At 44.2% G+C, this 26,112-nt stretch overlaps 1 pseudogene; it reads left to right on the forward strand.

Annotated features, from left to right (window-relative positions):
* The first annotated feature begins 8,368 nt into the window (after positions 1 to 8,368).
* The window catches only part of LOC122944166, a 144,523-nt pseudogene continuing 126,779 nt past the window's right edge, over positions 8,369 to 26,112 (forward strand).

The raw sequence follows: 26,112 nt of genomic DNA on the forward strand, positions 1-26,112 counted from the left end.
TATTGCGGGGCAACCCAAAGTTGGGTGTCGGGGCCTAAGAATATCTGACAGTGGCCTGTTCCAGTGTTGGGTGACATGAAGCCTGATTCTCTGCTATGACATGAAGCCTGAATCTCTGCTATGGGACCTCTCTCCTCTGTCTGGGTGTTGGGGCCTAAAAATATCTGACAGTGGCCTGTTCCAGTGTTGGGTGACATGAAGCATGATTCTCTGCTATGACATGAAGCCTGAATCTCTGCTATGGGACCTCTCTCCTCTGTCTGGGTGCCGGAGCCTAAAAATATATGACAGTGGCCTGTTCCAGTGTTGGGTGACATGAAGCCTGATTATCTGCTATGACATGAAGCCTGATTCTCTGCTATGGGACCTCTCTCCTCTGTCTGGGTGCCGGGGCCTAAAAATATCTTTCAATGGCCTGTTCCAGTGTTGGGTGACATGAAGCCTGATTATCTGCTATGACATGAAGCCTGATTCTCTGCTATGGGATCTCTCTCCTCTGTCTGGGTGCCGGGGCCTAAAAATATCTGACAGTGGCCTGTTCCAGTGTTGGGTGACATGAAGCATGATTCTCTGCTATGACATGAAGCCTGAATCTCTGCTATGGGACCTCTCTCTGTCTGGGTGCCGGGGCCTAAAAATATATGACAGTGGCCTGTTCCAGTGTTGGGTGACATGAAGCCTGATTCTCTGCTATGACATGAAGCCTGATTTTCTGCTATGGGACCTCTCTCTGTCTGGGTGCCGGGGCCTAAAAATATCTGACAATGGCCTGTTCCAGTGTTGGGTGACATGAAGCCTGATTCTCTGCTATGACATGAAGCCTGATTCTCTGCTATAGGACCTCTCTCCTCTGTCTGGGTGCCGGGGCCTAAAAATATCTGACAATGGCCTGTTCCAGTGGTGGGTGACATGAAGCCCGATTCTCTGCTATGGGACCTCTCTCCTCTGTCTGGGTGCCGTGGCCTAAATATCTGACAATGGCCTGTTCCAGTGTTGGGTGACGTGAAGCCTGATTCTCTGCTATGACATGAAGCCTGATTCTCTTCTATGACTTGAAGCCTGATTCTCTGCTATGACATAAAGCCTGATTCTCTGCTATGGGACCTCTCTCCTCTGTCTGGGTGCCAGGGCCTAAATATCTGACGATGGCCTGTTCCAGTGGTGGGTGACGTGAAGCCTAATTCTCTGCTATGACATGAAGCCTGATTCTCTGCTATGACATGAAGCCTGATTCTCTGCTATGACATGAAGCCTGAATCTCTGCTATGGGACCTCTCTCCTCTGTCTGGGTGCCGGGGCCTAAAAATATCTGACAGTGGCCTGTTCCAGTGGTGGGTGGCGTGAAGCCTGATTCTCTGCTATGACATGAAGCCTGATTCTCTGCAATGGGACCTCTCTTCTCTGTCTGGGTGCCAGGGCCTAAATATCTGACAATGGCCTGTTCTAGTAGTGGGTGACGTGAAGCCTGATTCTCTGCTATGACATGAAGCCTGATTCTCTGCTATGGCACCTCTCTCCTCCGTCTGGGTGCCGGGGCCTAAATATCTGACAATGGCCTGTTCCAGTGGTGGGTGACGTGAAACCTAATTCTCTGCTATGACATGAAGCCTGATTCTCTGCTATGACATGAAGCCTGATTCTCTGCTAGGACATGAAGCCTGATTCTCTGCTATGACATAAAGCCTGATTCTCTGCTATGGGACCTCTCTCCTCTGTCTGGGTGCCGGGCCTAAATATCTGACAATGGCCTGTTCTAGTGGTGGGTGACGTGAAGCCTGATTCTCTGCTATGCCATAAAGCCTGATTCTCTGCAATGGAACCTCTCTCCTCTGTCTGGGTGCCGAGGCCTAAATATCTGACAATGGCCTGTTCCAGTGGTGGGTGACGTGAAGCCTGATTCTCTGCTATGACATGAAGCCTGATTCTCTGCTATGGCACCTCTCTCCTCCGTCTGGGTGCCGGGGCCTAAATATCTGACAATGGCCTGTTCCAGTGGTGGGTGACGTGAAGCCTAATTCTCTGCTATGACATGAAGCCTGATTCGCTGCTATGGGACCTCTCTCCTCTGTCAGGGTGCCGGGGCCTTAATATCTGACAATGGCCTGTTCCAGTTTTGGGTGACGTGAAGCCTGATTCTCTGCTATGACATGAAGCCTGATTCTCTGCTATGGGACCTCTCTCCTCTGTCAGGGTGCCGGGGCCTTAATATCTGACAATGGCCTGTTCCAGTTTTGGGTGACGTGAAGCCTGATTCTCTGCTATGACATGAAGCCTGATTCTCTGCTATGGGACCTCTCTCCTCTGTCTGGGTGCCGGGGCCTAAATATCTGACAATGGCCTGTTCCAGTGTTGGGTGACGTGAAGCCTGATTCTCTGCTGTGACATGAGGCCTGATTCTCTGCTATGACATGAAGCCTGATTCTCTGCTAGGACATGAAGCCTGATTCTCTGCTATGACATAAAGCTTGATTCTCTGCTATGGGACCTCTCTCCTCTGTCTGGGTGCCGGGCCTAAATATCTGACAATGGCCTGTTCTAGTGGTAGGTGACGTGAAGCCTGATTCTCTGCTATGCCATGAAGCCTGATTCTCTGCAATGGAACCTCTCTCCTCTGTCTGGGTGCCGAGGCCTAAATATCTGACAATGGCCTGTTCCAGTGGTGGGTGATGTGAAGCCTGATTCTCTGCTATGACATGAAGCCTGATTCTCTGCTATGACTTGAAGCCTGATTCTCTGCTATGACATGAAGCCTGATTCTCTACTATGGGACCTCTCTCCTCTGTCTGGGTGCCGGGGCCTAAATATCTGACAATGGCCTGTTCCAGTGGTGGGTGACGTGAAGCCTGATTCTCTGCTATGACATGAAGCCTGATTCTCTGCTATGACTTGAAGCCTGATTCTCTGCTATGACATGAAGCCTGATTCTCTGCTATGACATGAAGCCTGATTCTCTGCTATGGGACCTCTCTCCTCTGTCTGGGTGCCGGGGCCTAAAAATATCTGACAGTGGCGTGTTCCAGTGGTGGGTGACGTGAAGCCTGATTCTCTGCTATGACATGAAGCCTGATTCTCTGCAATGGGACCTCTCTCCTCTGTCTGGGTGCCGGGGCCTAAATATCTGACAGTGGCCTGTTCCAGTGTTGGGTGACGTGAAGCCTGATTCTCTGCTATGACATGAAGCCTGAATCTCTGCTATGGGACCTCTCTCCTCTGTCTGGGTGCCGGGGCCTAAATATCTGACAGTGGCCTGGTCCAGTGGTGGGTGACATGAAGCCTGATTCTCTGCCATGAGACCTCTCTCCAATTGATATTGGTTAATTTTAATTTATTTAATTTTTATTTTAATTCATTTCCCTATCCACATTTGTTTGCAGGGGATTTACCTACATTTTGCTGCCTTTTGCAGGCCTCTAGCCCTTTCCTGGGCTATTTTACAGCCTTTTTAGTGCCGAAAAGTTCGGGTCCCTATTGACTTCAATGGGGTTCGGGTTCGGGGCGAAGTTCGGGTCGAGTTCGGATCCCGAACCCGAACATTTCCGGGAAGTTCGGCCGAACTTCTCGAACCCGAACATCCAGGTGTTCGCTTAACTCTATTTATAACCATTTTTTGTTTTGAAAACTTGAAAAATTAATATAACTATTTGTATCAATGGAAAAAGCAAAGATTTTGAGCATCTCTCACCTGCCAAGGATTCCACTGTTGTAGCACGGAACAACTCCTTCACCCGAATCAGGAGAAATACAAAGGTATGAAGAAAAAAGAGAGGTTTTGTCCAGCTTGTACTTGTGATAATCCAAGAAGGCTTCTTTATTGAAAATTCTGTATAAAATCCAGGTACAGAAAGCAGAGTCTACATGTTTCGGGCACAATAAAATCTCAGCCCTTACTCATGACTGTTTCAGATACACTGATGAGTACACTGATGAGTTACCTTTGTAGAGAGGAGGGGGAGGGTACCTCACCTGAGATAATCAGGCTGAAAATCAACCCTTCCCCTCTACAAATGCATACATATATAAAAACATGCCAAAAGATAAATTCATATGGTCCATAAAAAATATACAACATATTAAAGGGAATGGAGGAACGGAAAAAAGAAAGACAAACTATTAATTAATATTGTAAAATTAAATCCAGTCTTTTATTTAGACCTTGGGGCTGGCGACTTTCAAGTCGGAAAATCCAATATGATTCTCTATTTAAGAGTTTCCTTTTTCTGTCGCCACCTCGTATTGGTTTTTTAACCTTTTCAATGCCTTGTATTGACATATAGGAGACATCACCACCATGTACTATGGCAAAATGGAGACTTGCCGCAGATATATTGCAGTTCTTATGGTGCGGTATGTCAGATATATGTTTTCTAATGCGTGTTTTTATTGCATTAGTTGTGCATCCTACATATTGTAGTTTGCAACTTGTGCATGTTATGCAATAAATCGCATAGGTAGTATTACAATTCAAAAAGGATTTTATTTTAAAAACCTGGCCGTTGGTACTGGATTCAAAATTTTGACAGATCTTCATATATTTACAACAAATGCAAATGGAGTGACCGCATTTATAATTTCCTGTTATTGACAGCCATGTGTTTTGTGTTGTTCGGGACTTGTCATTTTTAAAGAGAGATGGACTTACAGAGCTGGCTATAGTGGGTGCCTTTCGGGCTGCACATTTAATGTCATTATGTACCATAGGTGCCCATATTTTGTCACATGCTAGCACTGGGAAGTGCTTTTTAACGTTGTTACAGATCTGGGTGTATTCCTTACTATATTGTGTGACAAAAATATCCGCTTTACAATTCTGTAATACTATAAGCAATACAGGCTGAGGAATCAAGTTCACTCCAAAATACAGTAGTAGCAAGATTGAATTTTTAGATATCATTATCTCCACCAAAACAATCAATTGGCCACTGAAACATACTTTAAATCCATTGATACAAATAGTTATACAATTTTTTCAAGTTTTCATAACAAAAAATGGTTAGAAAACATCCCATATAGTCAATATAAACGGATCCGACTAAACTGTACCCTTGATAGTAAAGGCAAAAATCCTCAAAAAACGGTTTATCGAGAAAGGCTATCCGAGGAAACTTATAAAAAACGCCTATGGTAGAACCATCACTGACACACAGGAAACCTGTCTACAGCCCACAAACAGACAAGGGACGCACACAGAAATGAAAATAAATTTTGTCACACAGTTTAGTACATCCAACAACAATATCCGCACAATTTTTTCAAAATACTGGTATATCTTACTACAGGATCCATACCTCGCAAAACACTTACCCCCCAAGCCTAGAATGATCTACAGGAGAGCCCCAATGTTTAAGAACCTCCTTGCCCCCAGCAAGCCGAAACAACATAGAAAGGCCAGTTCTGCTGCCCCCCCTTACCACCTAAAAAACTAGGCAGCTACAAATGTGGTAAAAGTCGGTGCCTATGCTGTAAGACTATAACCAACAAATGCACCTATTTTTCGTCTAATAAAAATGGGACCACCTTCATGATAAAGCATCATCTGACATGCCAATCCAGCTATGTAATTTATTTAATTGAGTGTAGTTGCGGGCTTCAATATGTAGGCCGCACCACCCAGGAGTTACACTGTAGGCTAAACCAACATAGGCACAACATCCAAAAACATTACCAAAAACATAGTCTCTCCAGACATTGTGCCTCCACACCAGAGAAACAAAAACATCCAATCAGGATCACACCAATTGATTACATACCAGAAAACCCATACAATCGTTTCAGTACTTAACAGCGATGAGAAGTTTACTGGATGTACCAATTGGATACCCTTGCGCCACAAGGGTTGAATGAAATAAATGAGACCATTTTCTTTTTTTTCTTTTTTTATTATAATTTTCATTTTATTTTTATCATCTCAACAAGTTACAATTTATATAGAAAAAACCAAAGTAATAAGATCATCCCCATCCCACCCCACAACCACCCCCCTCCGCACCTTGCATGGAAAAGAAAAAAAAAAAAAAAGGAAGAAGAGAAAAAAGAAAAAGGGGAGACCGGATTAATGGACCCTGCCCCAATCCTTCCACAGTTTGCCCCACTTTGAGTAGGATCCTGTTTGTTTATACAGAATCTTCTCATAGCATTTCACTTCCTCTACCAAACCCAGCCAGTTGTTGCTGTCTGGAGCAGAGGAGGAAAACCATGCTCTAGATATAAGAAGCCTGGCTAAAAACATCACCTTGATCAGCAGTCTATATTTTATTGGCTGGCAATTAACCTCCGCTAAGTCTCCCAGGACCCATATCCTGGGGGACAAGGGGATGTCAATGTTGAGTTTACGAACCAAATTAGATTGAACCAGTCTCCAATACCTGCCCACCGCTGGGCAGTCCCAGAGCAGATGTAGATGGTCTGCCCCGGGATCGCCACCGATGGGCAGTCAGAAGAAACTCTAAATCCTCTCCTATATAGCCAAATAGGTGTAACATATATTTTGTGCAAAATGTTAAATTGTACGACAGTGTGGTTGAAGTTATGTGAAACAAACTTTAAACTTTCCCCTATGTTCTCCCAATCAGTAGGGCCCACCTCTGAAAGTACGGAAGACCAGGACCTCTGTCCTGGAGAGAGAACATCCTCAAAAAATGTTTTCATTAAGTGTCTATAGCAGTGAGATACTTTAACTTTCGTGACAACTTTTTTACAAATTAAATCATCTATAAATTCAGGAGTATCTATAGTAAATAAGTGACTATTAGAAGTATTAGAAAGTGCTAGCCTCAATTGAAAATATGCATACAAAGCCACCTCACCTACGTTTTCCCCTTGCTTTAGCTCCATAAGAGACAAGATTTGTCCACCTCTGACCACTTGATGCAAGTACTGAACATTTTTTGTCCGCCAATACTGCCGACAATTTGGGTCGACTAGATTTATAAGCTTTGAGTTATGCCACAATGGAGTGCACATGAGTGATGCCTTAACTCTACACCAGCTTCTTATAACCAGCCACGCCTTTGTGGCCAATCTGCAGAAGAATTTATAACCGGTCTGTATGTTTGATAGATAATCGGACTCTAATACAGTAAAGAAATCCGAAAAACCCGAATCTCTCACCAATCTACTACAAAAATGGCTGTTTTCCCAATCATTGAAAAAGCTAAGTTGGGAGGCCACAAAGTAGCCCTTAAAATAGGGGAGGTTAAGACCTCCCCGATTGTAAGGCATAGAGAAATAGAGCACCTTCAGTCTCACACGTTTCCTCCCCCATAATAGATCGTTAAGCATCCGCTCTATCAGTCTAAAATGCTTATCCGCAATCCATATCGGCGAGTTGCGCAGCACATAAAGCACCTGGGGCAGTACTACCATTTTTATTAAAGAAATTCTGTCCGCTCTTGCAAGCAGGATTTTTTGCCATATCTTAGTTTTAGCCCTCAACTTTATCAGCAGGGGAATCAGGTTAAGTTGTAAGTATTCCTGAGGTTTGGCAGAAACTGTTATCCCCAGGTACTTTATTGAATCGGAAATCAATAGCTGGCTATCCCAGTCTCCTCGCAGCTCGTCTATAGGAAGGAGAACAGTCTTTTCCCAATTGACTTCAAAGCCAGACGGATCAGAAAAGAGATCAACCAGCTCCATTATACGGGGAAGGGTGTTCTCTGTTTGTTGGATAAAAAAAAAGGATATCGTCTGCATAGAGGGATACACGATCATGCTTCCCCATTGTGCCAAAACCGACCACCTTCGAGTCCTGTCTTATGCTGGATGCTAAGGGTTCTATGTAAATATTTAATAAAAAGGGAGAAAGGGGACAGCCTTGACGGGTGCCTCTTCCTAATACAAAGCTCTCTGTCATCCTGTCATTGATCCTGATCCTAGCAGCTGGAAAGTTGTATAATAACTGAACCATCGCCATATCTAGGGCCAAAACCCATTTTTTTCATCACCTCCCAGAGAAAAGTCCACTCCACCCTGTCGAAGGCTTTAGTAGCATCTAACGACAGGATGGAGCGGGCACCACCCCCGTGGGACTGAATATTCATGAATAGCCTATGCAAGTTGTGATGGGTACCCCTTTTTGGCATAAAACCATTTTGGTCTGGGTGGATTATGGTAGACATAACCCGAGAGAGCCTCCTAGCCAGAACTTTTGATAATATCTTCGCATCCGTATTTAATAGTGAGATTGGTCTATAGGAACTAAAATCTAGCGGATCTTTATCCTTTTTGGGGATTAAGACTATCAGGGCCTCCATCATAGAACCTGGTAGACCCCCTCCTTGGGTTTCCTGAGAAAGGACTTCTAGCATATGAGGGAGGATCACATCGCTATACTTGCGGTAAAATTCATATGGGAGGCCATCTAGCCCTGGCGATGGGTTCCCCGAGATGGACCCCAGAGCCTCTTGGAGCTCCAAGAGAGACAGATCCTCTTCAAGATATTTTATTTGAGCTTCCTTTAGGATCAAAAGTGGAATTCTCTCCAAGAACCGCCTCGCCAATTCAGATGACAAATTGGGTGAAGATCTGTATATCTGAGCAAAGTACTGTGAAAAGGTATCCCTTATTCCTTCTGAATCTGTTATAATTTCCCCTTCTGCGTTACGAATCGAGATAATAGATTTATTTTTCTTATCTTGTTGTGAAATTATTCTGGCTAAGAGCTTACCCGGGCTTCCAGATTCGGAAAAATACTTTAGGCCCCTAAAGAATACTCTATGATTTGCTTTCTCGACTATGTATTTCTCCAAAGAGCAGCTAGCCTTCTGCATCTCTTCCTTATTATATTCAGTGGGTTGGCTAATAAATTGCTCAGTTGTAGATGCAGCAGTCTTGGCCAAGTCTTCCTCTTTTTTTTTAAATGTTCTCCGTAGTGCGGCAATATCACTTATAAAGACCCCCCTCAGATATGCTTTCAAAGCATCCCATACTATATTGATGTTGGCAGAGGGGAGATTCACCTCCCAAAAGGAGGATATCAGTAGTTTGATAGACTGATGGTTAACCATAGTAAGCCAATATGGATTCAACTTGAATCCTAGCCCCCTGTTCTCCTTGTTCTCCCCGGTGCGAACCTCAATTGATACGGGTGAGTGGTCTGAAATTGTTCTTACTCCATATCGTATCCTTATATTGCTCAAATTGCTCTCATTAGTGAATGCTAAGTCAATCCTAGACATTGCTCTACCACCCCTGCTAACGCAGGAGTATACTCTCTTACCTCCGCCGAGATGTTCCCATATATCCACCACTCCAACCTCTGAGCAAAACTGGGGCAACGGGGAATTGCAAAGGTTCCTCCCCCCTTCTGCATCTAATGTAAATCTGTCTTTTTTGGGATCCATTACAGCATTAAAGTCCCCGATCAAAACTAACCGACATTCTGGTCTCTTTTCCAAAAAAAGCAGTAGCTGGATAAGTGGGTACATTGAAAATGGCGGAGGAATATAAAAAAACGAGAATATAACTATAGCCATAAAGCTTACCATACAAAAAAAATGAATCTACCCTGATCATCTATATGGGATTCTGTCAGAGTAAAATCTATGGAATTATGGATCAGGACTGAGACGCCCCTAGAGGCACTACTAAAGGTGGAATGGTAAGATTGAGAATACCATCCCGTTGTCAGACGGGACACAGTCTCTTTAGTAAGATAAGTTTCTACTATGCAAATGATTGCAGGAAGATATCTTTTTAGAGCATCCATAATAGCTTGCCTTTTAACCCTTTCCCCAAGACCTCTAACATTCCAAGATACAATTCTAGTAGACATTAATCAAGAGAGGAAAAAAAACAAAAAAACAAAAACAAAAACAAACCCCATGCCTGCAAGGTGGGTCCCCTCCCCCCCCCCTCCCCCCCCCCCTATATTGGTCCACGAACCCAATTCATCACATGCCCATGTTCTCTGCTGCCATGTCCAGGGCACGATTTGAGGCCATCCTGCGTTTCCTGCACTTTAGCGACAACACCACCTCCCATCCCAGAGGCCACCCAGCTTTTGACCGGCTCCACAAAATTCGGCCCCTCATAGGCCACTTCAACCAGAAATTTACAGATTTGTATACCCCTGAGCAAAACATCTGCGTAGACGAGTCCCTAATACATTTTACCGGGCGCCTTGGCTTCAAACAATACATCCCAAGCAAGCGCGCCCGGTATGGGGTCAAATTGTATAAGCTCTGTGAAAGGGCCACAGGCTATACCCACAAATTTCGGATCTATGAGGGAAAAGATCAGACCCTGGAGCCGGTCGGTTGCCCTGACTACCTGGGGAGCAGTGGGAAGACAGTCTGGGACTTGGTATCACCCTTATTCGGCAAGGGGTACCATCTTTATGTGGACAATTTCTACACAAGTGTGGCCCTCTTCAGGCATTTGTTTCTAGAACAGATTAGCTGCTGTGGCACTGTGCGAACTAGTCGCGCGGGCTTCCCCCAACGGCTCGTTACCACCCGTCTTGCAAGGGGGAGAGGGCTGCCTTGTGTAACGAAGAACTGCTCGCGGTGAAATGGAGAGACAAGCGTGACGTTTACATTCTCTCCTCCATTCACGCAGACACAACAATCCAAATTGAGCGAGCAACCAGTGTCATTGAAAAGCCCCTCTCAGTCCACGACTATAACCTTCACATGGGAGGGGTGGACTTCAATGACCAGATGTTGTCTCTGTATTTAGTTTCCCGACGCATCAGACGCTGGTATAAGAAGGTATCTGTATATTTAATTCAATTGGCTCTGTATAATAGTTTTGTTCCCTACAGTAAGGCTGGGAGAACAGGATCCTTCCTCAAATTTCAGGAAGAGATCATCGAGAACCTCCTGTATCCAGGAGGTTCCGTGGCCCCATCCACCAGTGTAGTTAGCCGTCTACACAAGCGACTTTTCCCCAATGTCGTTGCTGGTACCTCAACCCAACTGTCACCCCGAAAAAGATGTTGTGTCTGTAGCAGGAGTGGAATAAGGCGTGACACCCGCTATTTCTGTCCTGACTGCCCTGACCACCCTGCCCTATGCTTAGGGGAGTGTTTCCGGAAGTACCACACACAGGTACACTTAGCATAGGGATCACATCTTACCAGGACAGGCACACAGGGCTATTAGGGCCCATTCACACACAGCTGCTGCAAACCTCTCCTTTCACCTGGGACAAAGTGCATAATGCACTTCGCCACATCTTTGGGCGATTTGCGCTTTGCACATTGTCCCATGGGGAAGGAGAGGTTTGTGCTATAAAGGTAAAAAAAAAAAAAAAAAACACCAGTAAGCGTTACGTTCAGTTCCAAAAGTTAAATAAAGTTTATATGTTCTGTTCAAAGGTTATTATAAAGTTAATAAAATTATTGCGTTGCGGCCTGGTTTTTTTCATTTTTGTTTTGTTTTTTTACCTTCCAGGTGGACCAACCGATCGAATAGCTGCAGCACTGATGTGCATTCTGACAGAAGCATTGCGCTGCTGTCAGATTACACACAAGTCGGTGTATGCGGCGCTGCAAGACGAGATTTGCAGTAAAAGATACGTTTGCCGAGGCATATGAGCTGAGGAGGTGGCGGTGTTCATATGCTTTGGCAAACACTTTGTATATAAAAAAAATAAAAAAATCCCGGCAATGATTTATTCATCCACATCGATTGATGGGAATGGAGAAATCGGGTTTGCCAGGGCATACGAGCTATGTGGGTATGGATGTTGGGCGGAGCTCCTATGTCCTGGCAGACGCCTTTCCCCTCCTTTTTTTTTTGGGCAGAGATTTTTTCATCCACATTGATCGATGCGAATGAAGAAATCTGTGCCGTTCATTTTTTTCTTTCAGCCCACAGGCTGAAATCTCATTACCTGTATGCTCAATATAAGGAGAATAGCAGAAACTCCTAATGCTGGCCATACATGTAATGATTGCGGAGACCCTCAAATGCCAGGGCAGTACAAACACCCCACAAATGACCCCATTTTGGAAAGAAGACACCCCAAGGTATTCGCTGAGGGGTATATTGAGTCCATGAAAGATTGAAAATTTTTGTCCCAAGTTAGCGGAAAGCGAGACTTTCTGAGAAAAACAAAAAAATCAATTTCCGCTAACTTATGCCAAAAAAAATAAAAATTCTATGAACTCGCCAGGCCCCTCATTGAATACCTTGGGGTATTTTATTTCCAAAATGGGGTCACATGTGGGGTATTTATACTGCCCTGGCTTTTTAGGGGCCCTAAAGCGTGACAAGAAGTCTGGGATCCAAATGTCTAAAAATGCCCTCCTAAAAGGAATTTGGGCACCTTTGCGCATCTAGGCTGCAAAAAAGTGTCACACATGTGGTATCGCCGTACTCAAGAGAAGTTGGGGAATGTGTTTTGGGGTGTCATTTTACATATACCCATGCTGGGTGAGAGAAATATCTTGGCAAAAGACAACATTTCCCATTTTTTTTTATACAAAGTTGGCATTTGACCAAGATATTTATCTCGCCCAGCATGGGTATATGTAAAATGACACCCCAAAACACATTCCCCAACTTATCCTGAGTACGGCGATACCACATGTGTGACACTTTTTTGCAGCCAAGGTGGGCAAAGGGGCACATATTCCAAAGAGCACCTTTTGGATTTCACAGGCCATTTTTTACGGATTTTGATTGCAAACTACTTCTCACGCATATGGGCCCCTAAAATGCCAGGGCAGTATAACTACCCCACAAGTGACCCCATTTTGTAAAGAAGACACCCCAAGGTATTCTGTGAGGGGCATGGCGAGTTCCTAGAATTTTTTATTTTTTGTCACAAGTTAGCGGAAAATGATGATTTTTTTTTTTCCCTTACAAAGTCTCATATTCCACTAACTTGCGACAAAAAATAATAAAATTCTAGGAACTCGCCATGCCCCTCACGGAATACCTTGGGATGTCTTCTTTCCAAAATGGGGTCACTTGTGGGGTAGTTATACTGCCCTGGCATTTTAGGGGCCCAGATGCGTGAGAAGTAGTTTGCAATCAAAATGTGTAAAAAATGGCCTGTGAAATCCGAAAGGTGCTCTTTGGAATGTGTGCCCCTTTTCCCACCTTGGCTGCAAAAAAGTGTCACACATGTGGTATCGCCGTACTCAGGAGAAGTTGGGGAATGTGTTTTGGGGGTGTCATTTTACATATACCCATGCTGGGTGAGATAAATATCTTGGTCAAATGCCAACTTTGTATAAAAAAAATTGGAAATGTTGTCTTTTGCCAAGATATTTCTCTCACCCAGCATGGGTATATGTAAAATGACACCCCAAAACACATTCCCCAACTTCTCCTGAGTACGGCGATACCAGATGTGTGACACTTTTTTGCAGCCTAGGTGGGCAAAGGGGCACACATTCCAAAGAGCACCTTTCGGATTTCACCGGTCATTTTTTACAGATTTTGATTTCAAACTTCTTCTCACGCATCTGGGCCCCTAAAATGCCAGGGCAGTATAACTACCCCACAAGTGACCCCATTTTGGAAAGAAGACACCCCAAGGTATTTTGTGATGGGCATAGTGAGTTCATGGAAGTTTTTATTTTTTGTCCCAAGTTAGTGGAATATGAGACTTTGTAAGAAAAATAAATATATATAAATAAATCATCATTTTCCGCTAACTTGTGACAAAAAATAAAAGGTTCTATGAACTCACTATGCCCATCAGCGAATACCTTAAGGTGTCTACTTTCAGAAATGGGGTCATTTGTGGGGTGTTTGTACTGTCTGGGCATTGTAGAACCTCAGGAAACATGACAGGTGCTCAGAAAGTCAGAGCTGCTTCAAAAAGCGGAAATTCACATTTTTGTACCATAGTTTGTAAACGCTATAACTTTTACCCAAACCATTTTATTTTTTTGCCCAAACATTTATTTTTTATCAAAGACATGTAGAACAATAAATTTAGCTAAAAATTTATATATGGATGTATTTTTTTTGCAAAATTTTACAACTTAAAGTGAAAAATGTCATTTTTTTGCAAAAAAATCGTTAAATTTCGATTAATAACAAAAAAAGTAAAAATGTCAATGCAATGAAATACCACCAAATGAAAGCTCTATTAGTGAGAAGAAAAGGAGGTAAAATTCATTTGGGTGGTAAGTTGCATGACCGAGCAATAAACGGTGAAAGTAGTGTAGTGCAGAAGTGTAAAAAGTGGCCTGGTCATTAAGGGGGTTTCATCTAGGGGGGTTGAAGTGGTTAAAATCTCTCCAAAACGCCTAAACGTGTAAGAAATAATAAAAGATAGTATACTCCTACGTAATCCCCTTCCAGTGCTGCCGCTCCAGTTCTCACCTCCGGTCTGTGTTTACAGGCTGCAGTGGTGACATAACCATTAATGGCATGTAACTGCTGCAGCCAATCGCTGGCGTCAGTGGTCTCATGTATACTTCTGAGGACAGTGATTGGCTACACTTTGGTGTGTATACCACCACATCACCGATGCAGCCTATAAACCCTTTTAATATGGGTTTTTGATCCCCTTTTCTGTTATAAGAGCCTCTGTTCTATGAGGAAGGCTTGAAGCTCTTAGGCCCCATTGCAAACCCTGTAACAGGACCATGTGCGATCTATAATACTGGTGTATTCTCATCTGGAAGATGGGCCTTTGGGTTCCCATAGTCATAAGGTCCCAAATGCGACTCCTACCCCTTCACTTTCTATAGCTATGTCCCTGTTTCCATGACATTTTGGAGCACGGCTGCCTAGCTTCACACTTGTTTAGCAAAGTATTATTCACATCAGGCACTGATATATGGCAGGCTTTGCAGGCCTCTTTACACACGATGACATCCATTTTGTGGTCCACAAGCCACGGATCCGCAAAATACAGATATAGGCCATGTGCATCCCACTTTTCTCTGCCCCACTGTAGAAACGCCTATTCTTGTCCTCAAAACGGACATAAATAGGACATGTTCTATAATTTAGTAACACAGTACATAAGGCCGAAAAAAGACATTTGTCCATCCAGTTCGGCCTGTCATCCTGCAAGTTGATCCAGAGGAAGGCAAAAAAAAAACCTGTGAGGTAGAAGCCAATTTTCCTCACTTTAGGGGAATAAAAAATTCCTTCCCGACTCCAATCAGGCAATCAGAATAACTCCCTGGATCAACGACCCCTCTCTAGTAGCTATAGCCTGTAATATTAATACGCTCCAGAAATACATCCAGGCCCCTCTTGAATTCCTTTATTGTACTCACCATCACCACCTCCTCAGGCAGAGAGCTCCATAGTCTCACTGCTCTTACCGTAAAGAATCCTCTTCTATGTTTATGTACAAACCTTCTTTCCTCCAGACGCAGAGGATGTCCCCTCGTCACAGTCACAGTCCTGGGGATAAATAGATGATGGGCGAGATCTCTGTACTGACCCCTGATATATTTATACATATTAATTAGATCTCCTCTCAGTCGACTTTTTTCTAAAGTGAATAACCCTAATGTTGATAATCTTTCAGGGTACTGTAGTTGCCCCATTCCAGTTATTACTTTAGTTGCCTCCTCTGAACCCTCTCCAGCTCTGCTATGTCTGCCTTGTTCACAGGAGCCCAGAACTGTACACAGTACTCCATGTGTGGTCTGACTAGCGATTTGTAAAGTGGTAGGACTATGTTCTTATCACGGGCATCTACTGTATGCCCCTTTTGATTCAGCTCATTATCTTATTGGCTTTGGCAGCAGCTGCCTGACACTGGTTTCTACAGCATAGGCTACTTTCACACTTGCGTTTGAGGTTCCGCTTGTGAGTTCCGTTTGAAGGCTCTCACAAGCGGCCCCGAACTGATCCGTACGGCCCCAATGCATTCTGAGTGGATGCGGATCCACTCAGAATGCCTCAGTCTGGCATAGTTTGACCTCCGTTTCGCTCAGCAGGCGGACACCCGAACGCAAAGTCTGGACGGATCCGTCTGACTAACTTTCAGACTTAGAATTTTTTCTGAAAGATAATGCAGACGGATCCGTTCTGAGCGGATCCCATCATTTGCATTATAGGAGCGGATCCGTCTGTGCAGACACCAGACGGATCCGCTCCGAACGCAAGCGTGAAAGTAGCCTTAGTTTGCTGTTTATTAAAATTCCTAGATCCTTTTCCATGTCAGTGTTACCGAGTGTTTTGCCATTTAGTATGTACGGGTGACTTGCATTATTCCTTCCCATGTGCATAACCTTACATTTGTCAGTGTTAAACCTCATCTGCCACTTCTCTGCCCAAGCATCTAATCTATCCAGATCCCTCTGTAGTAGTATACTGTCCTCTTCAGTGTTAATTAATTTACACAGTTTAGTGTCATCTGCAAAAATCGATATTTTACTATGCAAGCCTTCTACAAGATCATTAATAAATATATTGAAGAGAATAGGGCCCAATACTGACCCCTGAGGTACCCCACTAGTGACAGTGACCCAATCTGAGTGTGTACCGTTAATAACCACCCTCTGTTTTCTATCACTCAGCCAGTTACTTACCCACTTACAGATTTGCGGCACAGATGTGGACAGCACACAAATGACATCCATGTGCTGTCCGCATTTTTTGCAGACCCATAGAAGTGAATGGGTCCGTGTGCAATCCACAAAAAAATGTAAATTGGAAGCGGATGAAAAATTATGGCCTTCTGCATGAGGCTCAAATCTTCAGTTTATTCCAAAGATGACTTTAAAGTCAGAGCTGTATGAAGGCCGTGCTCCTAAGCTAAAGTCAGCGAATCATTTTTTATGTAATTGAAGAAGCGAAACCACAAAGAACCCCCCCAATCTGTTCCCGTTCCTCCGTCACCACGCTCTATAGCTCTACACCAGTACACCAAGATGCGGATGAAAGCCTTATTGCAGCGTATCAGTGGTACATAAGCTTGATACATGCCACATATCAGACAAAGTGTACTCAAGCTCGGAAGGTTTTCCTTGGACAAAATCCTGATGACGCTATGAAGCGAAACGCATCGAGGTGTATTCTGGACCCTTTGATTCACGTTCCCTCAAACATGTCTACAAGTGGGTGATTTCCTTGATTTAGGCCTCATGCACACGACCGTTTTGTGCATCCGTGGCCGTTGTGCCGTTTTCTGTTTTTTTTCGCGGACCCATTGACTTTCACTGCACCTGAGGGGTTAATTGTGCAACACGCCAGACCCGCAGGGTATAGCGACAGTGAGATCACGGTATGGGCAATCGAGGGTTACTCACTTTTTGGAGGACCCTGGCCAGGCATGTAGCAGTGAATGGGAGGCAGACACTAGTTCCTCTGGGGCACACTCTGGGTGTAGAGACCTGGCCTGATGTTGGGTGAGGTGCCCTGGTTGTTGCAGGTGTTTAGAGTGCCTGAGGCAAGGTCCCTTTAAATATTGTGACGCCAGTGCCTGTAACGGTGGCACACCGGTTTTCGGTAGCAATAAGTGAGGTACACGGATGGTATGGTGAACCAAACGTTGCTTTACTTATAACAGTCCAACTTTGTACATCAAGATGGTAATACAGTCCTTTACAGTCCCAAATGCACAGCAGGTTTATATCACAGCAGGTTTCAATCTCGCAAGATACTTGGAGGGTATATAATTAATGCTTGGCAGTGCTATGCTGCTCTATCCCCACAGCTATTCTAGCTGGCTGGATCCCAAGGCCCGGATGCCTATTCGCTGGCTTAAATCCTTGGTATGAATTCCTTCCTCCAGTATTGGCACTTGCTTAAGGTTACAATACCTTTGTTTCCTAGCTGTCTCTCTCTGCTTGAGGTGACAGGTGACTGCAGGTTGCTCCCAGGAGGCACTGTCCTACTACTGTGGTATCTCAAATGAGCTATCCTTAGCCTCAGGAGCTTCAGGCTGACGAGGTAACTCCTCTAGTCCCCTGGAATACACTACGGTCTCCAAGCAGGCTGTACTCCATCTAGCCTCCTGGTGCAGCTAGAAACCAGGACTATCCAGCTGCATGTCAGGAGGAGGCCCTCAGCATATCTTGGGCTGGTGCCTTCTCACTTCTGTCTCCACAGACTCCTGACTATGACCTGACCCCTCCCTGTCTGGGCCTGGACATTTATACTAGGGGCTCCCTATCTCCCTCTAGTGTCTGGGAGGCTAAATTACACCCCACTAGGCCTGTAAAGCATATAACAGGGAAAACCATTGCATGTAAAACACACAGTAAATTACATTAAATGCATAGATCAATACAATATCACTGTCCCTTGTGAGTAGAAGTACACGCTACCCAATTGACCCTTGTGTAGTGCCCACTCCTACCTAGTGGGACACTACAATTGTGCATATCATAGCCCCTGTAAGAGATCAGGGCTGCCAGGCAGCAGGGGGCAGACCCCCCTCCCTCCCCAGTTTGAATATCATTTGTGGCCAGTGCGGCCCCCCCTCCCTCTATTGTATTAATAACATTGGTGGCACAGTGTGCGCCCCCCCTTCCTCCCTCTATTGTATTAATACGTTGGTGGCCAGTGTGCACCACGGCCCCCCTCCCTCCCTCTATTGTATTAATAACATTGGTGGCCAGTGTGCGGCCTCCTCTCCCCCCCCCCCCTATCATTGGTGGCAGCGGAGTTCCGATCGGAGTCCCAGTTTAATCGCTGGGGCTCCGATCAGTAACCATGGCAACCAGGACGCTACTGCAGTCCTGGTTGCCATGGTTACTTAGCAATATTAGAAGCATCATACTTACCTGCTGGCTGCTGCGATGTCTGTGACCGGCCGGAAGCTCCTCCTACTGGTAAGTGACAGATCATTAAGCAATGTGCCGCACAGACCTGTCACCAGTATGAGGAGCTCCCGGCCGGTTATGGACAGCGCAGCAGCCAGCAGGTAAGTATGATGCTTCTACTATTGCTAAGTAACCATGGCAACCAGGACTGCAGTAGCGTCCTGGTTGCCATGGTTACCGATCGGAGCCCCAGCGATTAAACTGGGACTCCGATCGGAACTCCGCTGCCACCAATGATCAGGGGGGAGGGGGGGTGGCGGGTGGAGAGGGGAGGCCGCACACAGGCCACCAATGTTATTAATACAATAGAGGGAGGGAGGGGGGGCGCACACTGACCACCAACGTATTAATACAATAGAGGGAGGGAGGGGGGCCGGGGGAGGGCGCACACTGTGCCACCAATGTTATTAATACAATAGAGGGAGGGAGGGGGGACCGGGGGAGGGCACACACTGTGCCACCAATGTTATTAATACAATAGAGGGAGGGAGGGGGGAACGGGGGAGGGCGCACACTGTGCCACCAATGTTATTTATACAATAGAGGGAGGGAGGGGGGCTGCACTGGCCACCAATGATAGTCAAACTGGGGAGGGAGGGGGGTGTGCCCCCTGCTGCCTGGCAGCCCTGATCTCTTAAAGGGGGCTATGATACTCACAATTAACCCCTTCAGGTGCGGCACCTGAGGGGTTAATTGTGCTGATCACGGCCCCCTGTAAGAGATCGGGTGCTGCCAGGCAGCAGGGGGCAGTTATGTACACAGTTTGTAGTATATTCTAACTAGAAGCGTCCCCATCACCATGGGAACGCCTCTGTGTTAGAATATACTGTCGGATCTGAGTTTCACGATCTAACTCATATCCGACAGTATATTCTAACATAGAGGCGTTCCCATGGTGATGGGGACGCTTCAAGTTAAAATATACCATCGGATTGGAGAAAACTCAGATCCGATGGTATAAAAGGGACTCCTGACTTTACACTGAAAGTCAATGGGGGACGGATCAGTTTGCAATTGCACCATATTGTGTCAACGTCAAACGGATCCGTCCCCATTGACTTGCTTTATAATTTAGGACGGATCCGTTTGGCTCCGCACGGCCAGGCGGACACCAAAACTACTTTTTTTTCATGTCCGTGGATCCTCCAAAAATCAAGGAAGACCCACGGACAAAAAAACGGTCACGGATCACGGACCAATGGAACCCCGTTTTGCGGACAGTGAAAAAATACTGTCGTGTGCATGAGGCCTTATACTTATATTGCAACACTTGCTGGGGTTTCCTCTCTCCTCGTCTTTTGGTCCTACAGTTACTGGGGGGTGCAGACATTTTAAGGTGGGGGAAACCCCTTCCCCTAGTGACGTGCTGGGTACACTGTTCATGACTTTACCCCAGGCGGTATAATATTTCTGGACTGTAACAGGGTTTCTCACCTCTGTGTTAGGGACGGGTGTTTCCAACTTTTTGAGGCAGTGTGGTTATATGACGGGGTTCTGTACTTGGTGCAGCTTATGTGGAGACCATTTCATAGTCTGACGTTCTTTGTCCTGATACGATTTTCTCAGTTTTTTCTTTTAACATGTATATTTCAACAAAATTGGATCTTTTATACATTCTTTCAGCCTTCATGCCTCTTTTTTCTCCCTGTGGGGGGGGTTTGTTTTCAGGTTGGTTGGTTTCATTGGGGCAGGCCGTGATGTACCACTTTGAAGCTCTTTTTGGTTTGGTTTTTCTTTGGACAAAACATGGCCTGCATGACATGTATATAGCAATACATGACCAGAGCTGCTCCGATATGACAGAAATGTGATGTTTTTGGTAGGTAGCTGCTAATAATTGTCTGTGAAGACTGTATGGCTGTGTGCTTGATGTTATATACCTGTTAGCAGATGGTGTTGCTGAAATGGACAATTAGAAGGGGTGCCCATAGTCTTTTGGATCCTCATGTTTGCCTTTGCTTTCACATTGTCCTATTATATATGTTTGTAAGGGATAAATAACTTGTGCAGATTGCCAGTTTTTATCATATTGAATCATATTTTATTTTTCATGTAACAAGAGTTCTGAAGAACAGGGTAATATACCATTCATCAAAGTTCTTCTGTCCCAGTGCTGCAATGCTGAAGCCATGAGGACATAATATCAGCTGACTGCGTCATCTAGTATGGAATAAATGTCTCCAGATTTTATTTTATTTTTTTATTTTTAATAATGTTCTGGACAGGTGATGACGTGATGACGTAGTGGACGTCGCGCTCCCGGCTTTCCCCGCTGCTCAGCTACCCCGCTGCCGCTTCGATTATGCTGGCGTCTTTGTGCCGAATCCTCCATCTACCCTCTCTGCGACCGGGACCGTGTGATCAGCGCTGTTGAACCGTGGCGCTGTTGCCTTTTGCCCAAGCCTGCCACGCTGCTGCTATCGGCTGTCGGGTTCGGATGTGGGGGCTGCCTCCGGCTCTTTGTCGATTCTGCCATTCCTGATTTTGCCGCTCCTGCGGCTCCTGCCTCCTTTCTTGCCCTCCATGTCGCTGTGAACAGTTTGCTGTCTGGAGGTTTTTTTTCCTTTACCCCCGTGGAGCGTGCCTCCGGTTCCTGCCTGATCTGCTACCTCCCTTTCTGGTGTCAGTGAGTAACCTCTGTGTTCCCCCTACCTGTGTTCCCCCTACCTGTGTTCCCCCTATCTGATGGTTTGTTGGAGAAGACGATAAGCTTCTCTCCTCTAGTGACTAACCTCCTCATGACTGCTGACTCCAACTAACCTTGAACGGAGTTTGACTCAGTTGCATATGATTACAAGAAAGTGAACTTTAAAGTTTAAAGTATAAGGTGGAGGGGAAAAAAAAAAAAAGAATAAGAGGAGAAAGAGTATAAAGAAGAGTGGACACAAAAAAAAAAAAAAGGGGGGGAGCGAAAAAAAAAAAAAAGAGGAAAAAAAAAGAAAAAAAAAAAAAAAGGAGAAGAAAAACAGAACTAAGAAGTAGGCACAAAAAAAAAAAAGGGGAAGGGGGATAAGGAAAAAGGAAAAAAGAAAAAGAAAAGGAATAAAAAAAAAAAAAAGAGAAAGAAGAAGAGCCAAGAAGAAAAGATATATATTTAAAGGAGAGAAGGAGGCGGAATAAGGGGAAAAAAAACCAAATAAATATTCCAAAAAAAAAAAAAATATTAAAAAAAAAATAATAAAGAGGAATAAAGAGGAATAAGATATGGGCCCAAAAGCCTTTAGGCGTTCGACTGATCTATCAGGTCAGAAACACGGGTCCAGAACTGCTGAACCAACAAAACTGGACCAGTTTCTGAAATCTCCAAGGGTCAATACGAGGGGCGGACAAAAGGAATTTTTTGAAAAAAAAAATTATGAATCAGAGGTAACTGAGCGAGAAATACAAAAAGGCGCTAGATACCCTGAAGAGGAAGATGGAATAATGGGGGAAGCTATCCCTAATGACAACTCTTCCCCGCTGGAAGAAATACTCCTAGCGGTTAAACAGAACGGGGATTTAATACAGGTGGTTACAACCCAACTTGGATCTATTCAAGTTGATGTGGGACTAATAAAAGATGAATTGTCCAAAATGCGAGACAGAGTCAACACCCTTGAAAGTTCCGTCACCCTTATACAGAAGGAATCCAAAAAAATAAATACGGAAGTTTCTATACTTAAAGTGGAAAATAATCTCCTGAAGAAAAAGGTAGTGGACCTGGAGGATAGGTCACGAAGATACAACGTGAGAATAATAGGGATTCCAGAGGGTGAGGAAGGAAAAAATCCAACTGAATTTGTACAGAAATTAATTCTTGAGAACTTTGGTAAAGAGTCATTTTCTCCTCTTTTTATGATTGAGAGAGCTCATCGGGTCCCAGGAGGAAAACCAATTCCAGGGAGACAACCTCGGACAATCCTTGCTAAGTCATTGACTACAGGGGACAGAGATGTCCTCCTGAGAAGGGCGAGGGAATCCTCACCGGTTGTGTATAACGGGATTAGACTGGCCTTTTTTCCTGATTTTTCGAAAGAAATACAAGAAAAGAGACGCACATTCATGACTGTTAAAAAGAAGCTAAGAGAAAGGGATATTAAATATTCTCTTATATTCCCGGCCAAATTGCGGATTATTTTTGAAGATAAAACCCTTTTTTTTGATACCTCAGAAGAAGCCGCGGATTGGATTGAGCGAAACAATCGATGACCCAATTGGGTTACGATCTGGCGGGAATAATTAGTATTATAAGGGGCTCATACCCCTAAATGTAGTTTTCTTTGCTTCATAATGGCGGTGTGGGGGTGGTTGAGTGGGGGGAGGGTCGAGGGTTGGTCATAGGAAAGAAATCTACTACAATATGTGGTGGATTGCCTGTGGGAGGGGGGTGAGGGGGGGGGGTTGGGTTGTGGTGCGTCAAAGTGGGTGTGGTTCCCCTTTTTTCAGTTTATTATTTTCTTTTTTTTTCCTCTTGTTTTCTCCTTTTTCCCTCTCTCCTGATCTTCCATTTAACCATTGTTGATGACGATGATTAGAATTTTTTCTTGGAATGTACGTGGTTTGGGGGAGAGAGGTAAGAGACAAGCGGTTTTTGACTTGACTCAGGCCCATCTACCAGCAATAGTATGCCTGCTAGAGACCCATCTTACTGAGGAGACCACTAGAGTGGTCGACAGGGGATGGGCTGTGCATACGTATCATTCTACCCTCTCCAACTACTCGAGAGGTGTTACGGTGTTGATACATAGACTTATTGACTTCGTTTGTGAGGCATCCTCTGTCGACCAACAGGGGAGATTTATTTTTCTATATTGCAGGTTAGGGGGAGAGTTATGTATTTTGGCCTTTGTCTATATCCCTCCGCCATTTTCTCTTCTGGTTCTTAATTCTCTTCTATTATTCATGGATAAATGGCCAGAATGTCCAACATTGATTATTGGTGATTTTAACTGTGTCATCGATCCTCTATGTGACAGGGTCTCTATGAGTGCTAGGAGTGACAGCCCGGTCCAGGGGTCTCCCCTCGCACGGTTTTGTCTGGAGGCTGGATTTGAGGATGCTTGGGAGTCTCTGGGACAGGGGAAAAGGGTTTTTTCATGCTTTAGTAAAGCAGGCAAATCATTGTCCAGAATAGACCTAGTACTGATAAATAGCAAATATGTGAAACTGATAAAACAAATGAAATATGAAACAAGGTCAATATCTGATCACTCCCCGTTAGTACTTGAATTATGCTTCTCTCAGGAAAGATATACACCAAAACCTCCCTTTAGACTAAACCCTTACTGGTTATCAGTTATAAAGACACATGAAATAATTCGAAATGAAATAGGCCGATTCTGGGATATTAACTACGGCTCAGCAAAAATTCAAGTGGTATGGGATACCTTTAAGGCGTACATGAGGGGATTGATGGTTAGTAATATCACGAATCTTAGAAGGGAATATGGAAAAAAACAGAGAAATCTAGAAAAACATGTAATCTCAGCGACAGAATCCTTCCATATAAATAAGACGGAGAATAATAGGGAAAATATGCAAAAAGCCACACAAATATATGCTAATTTTTTACTGGATAAAGCTCAACAGAATCTCTTCTTTAAAGGGCAAAAATATTTTACAGAGTCTGGGCGACCCGGTAAGCTCCTCTCCAGAGTAATCTCCAATCAACAACCTAAAAAACATATAGACAAGGTTCGAGTGAGGGATGGTAGAATAGTTACTGGACAGGGTCCGGTGGAGAAGGCCTTTTTTGATTATTTTCTTGATCTGTATAAGGCTGATTCTAATATTACAGATGATAAGATAGATTTCTATCTAGATAGGATCAACTTTTCAACTATCACTGAGATGCAAAAGAAAGCATTAGAATTGGAGGTCTCAATACAGGAACTTGAAGGAGCTATTAAATTAGGTTCAGCTAATTCTACTCCTGGTTCAGACGGGCTTCCATATGAATTTTATAGTAAATATGGGGACTGTATTTTTCCTAGATTATTGGAGGTCTTTGCTGAATCAATGGAGGATGGGAGGTTGCCAGATTCAATGATGGAGGCTACAGTGATACTAATTCCAAAAAAAGGCAAGGACCCTCTAGATTTAGAATCTTATAGACCAATTTCACTGCTTAATGCAGATGTAAAGCTTTTGGCGAGGGTCCTTGCTACAAGGCTCTCTGGGGTCATCTCCTCCATAGTCCATCCGGATCAGAGCGGTTTTATTAAAAATAAGGGTACACATCATAATATACATCGGCTCTTTTCTAATATCCAGGCCCCTGGGGGGACCGCCCGCTCCATCCTGTCATTGGATGCCTCTAAGGCCTTTGACAGGGTGGAGTGGCGTTTCCTCTGGAAGGTTCTTGTTAGGATGGGCTTTGGAGAGAGGTTTATACGTACTCTTAGGTTATTGTATGGATCTCCAAGGGCTAAATTGAGTCTTAATGGAATTTTGAGTAGTAGTATCGAGTTAAACAGAGGCACCCGTCAGGGCTGCCCATTATCTCCCTTATTATTTGATATATATATCGAACCCCTTGCGATGGCCATCAGGCAGGACGATCAGGTTAAAGGATTTGGTACGCTAGGAACACAAGATCGCATCTCATTATATGCAGATGATGTTCTGTTTTTTATAGATCATACGGAAACCACTCTCCCTAGGATTATTCAAATGGTTAAATTATTTGGTGAGGTGTCTGGTCTTCTTATAAACTGGGCCAAGACCAGTCTGCTCCCAATAGACCCCCTGCCACAGAAAGAGGCTCCTGTTACACAGTTGGATATTGTTGATACTTTTCAATATTTGGGTTTGACTATATCGTCTCGGGTTGAAAACTTTGTAGAACTTAATTTGATCCCCATAATGGTAAAGATCAGAGCTAAAATAGGAATCTGGCTGAAACTTCCCCTATCTAGAGCTGATCGAGTTTCACTAGTTAAAATGGTGATACTACCACAATTTCTTTATGTGCTCAGGAATACACCTATTTGGATACAAGACAAACATTTTAAACTTATGGAGAGACTAATTAATGATTTAATATGGGGAAGAAAGCGAGTTCGAATTAAGTTGGAGTATTTGTATAAATCAGTGGAGTGCGGGGGTTTAAATCTCCCCTACTTTAAGGGGTACTTTATTGCAGCCCAGCTATTGAGATGCTATGAATCAGAGCATAGCGCACTACTGGGGAAGTTGGTAACTAGTCACGCCCACAATAACATTTTTTCCTTGTTGGAATCTGGCCTATTGAAGAGTTATGAGCAAGGCTATAGAGAGACTATAAAACTACTCCTTAAGGTGTGGGCTATAACTAGGACATGGTTGAAGGTTAAGGGTTCACTCACATTTACGCCTCTTTGGCATAATTTGCATTTACAAAGGCTGGATGAAATTGCAGCTGACACATTTTGGCAGAAGAATAAAATTTTATATATTTC

Source organism: Bufo gargarizans, chromosome 7 (assembly GCF_014858855.1).
Source record: "Bufo gargarizans isolate SCDJY-AF-19 chromosome 7, ASM1485885v1, whole genome shotgun sequence".
In the NCBI taxonomy this organism is placed as follows: domain Eukaryota; kingdom Metazoa; phylum Chordata; class Amphibia; order Anura; family Bufonidae; genus Bufo; species Bufo gargarizans.